The sequence below is a fragment of the Alligator sinensis genome, unplaced genomic scaffold (assembly GCF_000455745.1).
Source record: "Alligator sinensis unplaced genomic scaffold, ASM45574v1 scaffold148_1, whole genome shotgun sequence".
Classification (NCBI taxonomy): Eukaryota; Metazoa; Chordata; order Crocodylia; family Alligatoridae; genus Alligator; species Alligator sinensis.
Genome location: NW_005842407.1, coordinates 150533 through 156386, shown reverse-complemented (window position 1 = coordinate 156386; position 5854 = coordinate 150533).

Sequence of the window (5854 nt, the reverse complement as noted above, 5' to 3'; positions counted from 1 at the left end):
CCAATGCACTTCAGAAAATCTTCAGGTGCTGAAAGTGAAAGTTAGAAGAGGGAGGGGGAGGAGAAATGGGGTAGGGAGAACACTGACATGTGTACGTGGCCAGTGAGAAGGATTTTTTTCTGGCTGCTTTTCCAATGGCAGCATCTGGGGAGAGGCTAGAAACAGCATAAAAGCTTCTGTTTGGAGGTGTGCTGTGCCTTTTCCTAGCTTATTCCCTCTCAGGAACTGTGTGAGAAAGGTACCCCCAGACTCAGGCATCTCAGCTTGCTTGCTTTACTCAGTAATTGAACTTGACTGCTCCTTTCTATTGTTAGAACGGATTGGGTAGGATTTAGCTTAGCATCTCTTAGTACTATTAAATTAATTTCTTTCAATTTATATTTGCCCCTTTTTTTTTGTGCAAACTTTGAAAAAAGAAAGCTGTGTTTTCCCTGCCAGCGTGATCCATCACTGCGCAGGGAGGCACACAGATTGCACACACACACACACACACACACACACACACACACACACACACTATAAAGAAGAAAAATCAGATATTCATAGGAGAAGAAGACAGACAGCACACAATTTTTACATAGCTCTTAACACTGAAGCAAACAATCAAAGAAGAGTCCAGTGCACGCATGCAACAGAAAGAATAAAACACACAACACAAAAGGAGTGACACATACTCAGAGACCTTCTGCAGCACAGGAAAGATTAATATAAAGCGTATTGGAAAGGCAGGTGCCAGGTCTGGCAGGGGAAGGAGAGGGGGTAGGGGGAGAGCTACAGCTACAAGCCTCCCCACCAAAAAAAACAGACACATTCTCTTCCCAAGCAGCCATGACATAAGTGCTGCCAGTGGAAGCAAGGAGGAGGGAGCAGTGTCTGCACCTGATGTACCTGCACCATCTCCCCTCAGTCCAGAAGTGGGCACCAGCAGTGGAATCACTGTCTCCTTCACCCCAATGTCATCTCTCAGCATGAGCCTCCCACTGCCAAAGGAGGAGCTGGAGCTGGAACCAGAGATGCTGAGTGCACTGGCTCAAGCAATTCTAGGGACTGAGGGGAAAATCAGAGTTTGTTCTCCATACCCCTCAAATTTCCCCTAGACCCAGGTCTCCTCCAGAAAGCAGCACCCCAGAGGAGGCTGAGGTTGTGGAGGAAAGTGGCTTAGCTAAGGCAGCTTCTCCTGTTGAGCATCAACCTGCTGAGGAGTGGGATAAGGCAGGATCCTCAGCCTCAACCCAGAAGCGGCCGAGTAGTGTAGTGTGGGAGCATATTGAGCTGGCAGATGATCCCAGGATTGCCATCTGCCAGCACTACCGAAGGCACATGAGCCATGGCAAGGATGAGACACACTTTTCCACCACAGCAATGCTGCTGCATCCTTCTTCCTGCTCAGCCTGGAACCAGTGTGAGTGTGCTGAAAGGGAAGTCCCCTGCTCGCCCCTTCCCCCCAAAGCAGAGGCAGGTCACCCTGGACCAGTGGAGGAAAAGGTGGACAGAAAGTGGGGCGCATTCCCAAGGCGAACAAGATCACCCAGAGCATTGGGGAGATGCTTGCTCTGGATAGCCAGCCCTTCTCCCTAGTTGAGCGGCCAGGGTTCAGGCAGTTCATAGCACTTCTGGCCCCATCTTACAAAGTGCAGCTCTGAAAAGTGGTTTACATTGTAATTTTTTCCCTCCCTGGATCAGGCCTGAGAGAGTGGAGGCAGAGTGGTTTTTTTGGTGAGGAATGTGCCCCCACAGGTAGTTGGGTTTTGTTGTCTTTGATAGAGTCTGGTGTGCAGTTTGTGGGGGTCCTGGAGATAGCTGGCAGGTTTTGTGTTTTGAGCTGTAGGAAGTTGGCTTCAGTTCTGGTGATGAGGTTAGGTGCTTGTTTGAATTTACAAACCACTTTTCAGAGCTGCGCCTATGAACTGCAAGTCATCAGCCTCCTAGGCAGTAGGTACAGAAACTCATGGACTCAATATACAAAGTAGAATTCTGGCACACTGCAACCTGCCGGACATAACACCCCAGGCACCTCTGTACTTTTACCTGAGCTGCTGCATCCCCCTTTGCTCTCTACCCCAGCCTGTCCCTCACCCCCTGACACCTCCATTTCCATTTTCACCAACTGGTTTTCTTACCTGCATTGCAGGCCAGGCCAGCCTCTGACTTCTTTGCTATTCCTTCCATCCTGGACCAACTGCAGGTACTTCCTCAGCCTGACAAAGGGGTTTTCAACCCGAAAGCTTTCAAAGATACTCAAAAAAAAAAAAGTACTTCTTTTTTTTCATAATATACATATAGACATAAAAACACAAGATAAACCATCACACACCGTGAATAACATCATATATCCAACACAACATCTTTACTTCTTGCTGTAAATTCCTTTATAAAAAGAAAGCCTCTGTGACAGTTACATTTGGGTACCTTTGATGCTGATGCTACTGGTGTTGAGCCAGCTAAGTTATTTTACATGTTGTAATGTAAAGTGGTGGACTGGACATAAGGCTGTAGGGGAGGAGGAGACCTCACTGGGGCACATTGCTGTGTTGTGCAGAGGCCCCAGTGCCAGGAAGGGTGCACCTTAACACACATACAGTGTTACCCACACACTTCACAAGTTTTGCCTATTAGCAGCCAGAGGTGCAGGGCCCTAGAAGACAGACACAAAATGCACACACAGCTGACAGGCTTCGAGGCCTCAGCAGGGGCCACCGGCCCTATAGTTTTCAGCCCTCTGCACCTTAACACACACAGGGTCATCTAGGTCATGAGTTTTGCCTGTCAGGAGCTTGAGGTGCAGTTCCCCACAAACCCCTGCACTGATCTTCTTGAATCTTGGGAAGCTTTGTGGCCTCAGCAGGGGCCACCATGCCTGAGGTTTTCACCCCCCTGTAGTGTAACACATACATGTGACATGAGTTTTGCTTTCAAGAATTTGGGGTTCAGTTCCCCCAAACTTCTGCACCGATCTTCTTGAAGCATGGCAGATTTCATGCTCTCAGCAGAGGCTGCCACCTCTGCAAGTTTCAGAGACAAAACAACAAAGGTATAGATATTTGATTGATCCCCCATTATACCCTATGGCCAGATCTCCGAGGAGGCTCTGAAGCTGCGGAGCTGCTTCAGCTGGATCAAAGCGGCAAACTGATCCAGAGCTGCGAATTGAATCGCTGACATCCAAAATGGCCGGATCCAAAGCCGAATCAAATACCTGCCTACTCGCACAGGCCTATCTAGCAGCCATGTGGGAAACTCTGATTCCTGGCCAGCCCCTTTCTTGCCCAGGAGCCATGTGTTATTACCCTCACAACACCTACCCCCATCCCCCCTCAATAAACAGAATCCCCTCCTCCCTCCCTCCACAGAGCCCCTCCCCACCCAACAACAATAAAAAAAATCCACTTACATGGGGAAAACTATATGCAATATTTTGGATCTTCAAGCCCAGAGTGGGAGGTTATGGGGGCAGGCCCAGGGGGTAGGTGCCCAGCACCCCAGACCCTGAATGTTTCCTGGGGCTGGGCTCAGGATGACCCCCTAGTGGCAGGGCAGACATATGTATTAATGTGCATTAACTAATTGCACCTAAATTTGGTACCTGCATTTGCTGGCAAGGTCCTTCCTCACCATCTGCTGGACAAGCAAACTTGCCTAGGGTTAGGAGCTGTTGGCCAGCCTGGCTTTTTCAGCACAATTCTGGACTCTGTCATGGGATTCCCTGTTCCTATAAGAATGTCCTAAAACCCCTCCTCAGTTATTCTATTTCCTGCTTTCCACTGGGTTCAACCTCTTGATAAAGCCAAGGCCTTGATCCGTTTTCAGATCAATGACTTTGCTCCTTGTACTCTTGTTCTACATTTCTCAGTTGTTACTTAATTATACACTAAGGGCCAAATTCTTTTCCTCTGTTAAAATGTATGTGACACACAGGTTTTAGATATCTAAGTCCAACAGCATTCTTTTTCACTTCACAAAATGGCCTATATCTTGTGCATTGCCAAATGCTTAACCTGGAAGTTAAGTAGGTAGCTGCATGATCTTATTCTGCAATGGGGGGAAAATATAACCTAAAAGCCATGTAATTTCCAAAAACTATACTTATGCAGCCAGGTAAGCACCACTTGGGCTGCAAAGGTGAAATAGGATTTGAATATATGAGTCTGTACTCCCTCACTATTATGCTGACAAATTCATACCCTGTCTCCCTACCCTTATAACCCAGAAGAAATGAGAGAACAAGAAGTGACCTACTCAAATCTGACATTTCACACTCCTATGCTGCAGAAGAGGCAAATGCCAACAATCACAAAGAACAGAGGTACCCTACATTAGGAACTCTGTTGGTTCCTACCTTCCTTTCACCAAAGTGTCCTGTAACAGGTCTCAATCAGTAATCAGGGGAGACACCTGACCAGAAAAGGGCCTGGCTTACAGTGTATATAAGCTCAAGGCCTGAGCTGGGGTGGCAGTCTGGACCTGGAGGCTGATGTAAGAGGAGCCCCTGAGCAGACTACATAGAGAGACTCCTGATGCACATCAAGAGTGCCTGGGAGTAATTCAGCCTTAGGGCTGGGGAAGCACTGGCACTTTAGATGCCACAAAGATGGGAAACTCCCTTCTTGAGAGCATGGAGGCAGAAAGGGATGATGGAGTCATCATTGACTCCAAGATGAACATGGGCCGACAATGCAAGGTCACGGTCGGCAGGGCTAACCGGACCTTATCGTGCATCCACAGGTGCATCTCAAGTAGGGCCAAGGAGGTGATCCTCCCCCTCTATGTGACACTGGTCAGGCCACAGCTGGAGTACTGTGTCCAGTTCTGGGCACCCCATTGCAAGAGGGATGTGGACAACATTGAGAGGGTCCAAAGGAGGGCCACCCGCATGATCCGGGGACAGCAGGGCAGACCCTACAGTGAGAGGCTACGGGACCTGAAACTGTTCAGCCTTCTCTTGTGAAGGCTGAGGGGGGACCTTGTGACCTTCTATAAACTCACTAGGGGGGACCAGAAGGGTTTGGGGGAGACCTTGTTTCCCCTAGCAGCCCCCGGGATAACAAGGAATAACGGCCACAAGTTGTTGGAGAGTCAGTTTAGATTAGACATCCATAGGAACTACTTCACAGTTAGGGCGGCTAGGATCTGGAACCAACTTCCAAGGGAAGTGGTGCTGGCTCCTACCCTGGGGGTCTTTAAGAAGCAGCTCGATGCCTACCTGGCTGGGGTCACTTGAGCCCAGTTTCCCTCCTGCCCAGGCAGGGGGTCAGACTTGAAGATCTACAAGGTCCCTTCCGACCCTACTTCTATGATTCTATGATTTAGGATGGGACTACGGGAGAGTGCCCAGGGCCCATGGAGAGGCAGAGAGAGAGTGATGTGGACTGTGGATGAAGGTTAATTAGATTGATTGAGACTAGGGCCAAGGGCCCATGGAGCTTATTGATGATAACTGATTGATTGGTAACATCTGTGAGGCTTGGGCATGACTAAAAAGTGAAGAAGGAGGCCACAGAATTGCCCTTCAGGTGATAAGCAATTAGAACCTAGTTTGTCAGTGGATGAGATCTGGCTCAGGGATCCCTGGGGCAGCCTCCTGTTCCTAAATGCACGTTAACATAAAAGCAGGGCAGGCAGGCAGAAGGGAAAGATGCTTAAAAGTCAGCGTAAAATAGGGTCTGAATAGCCATCACTGGGCATCACAGCCATCCTTGAGGCTGACCTTTATTACAAGCCATTGTCCAGGCAGATCATTGAGATAGGAGAACTCTGACCCCTTCAACTAGAAGTGGCTGTTGTCCCCCAGGCACTCAGCTGTTGTCAGAGTTATTGTGTGCCAAGGAAATAGCTCCTACTCTTGGAGGGGTTGTAG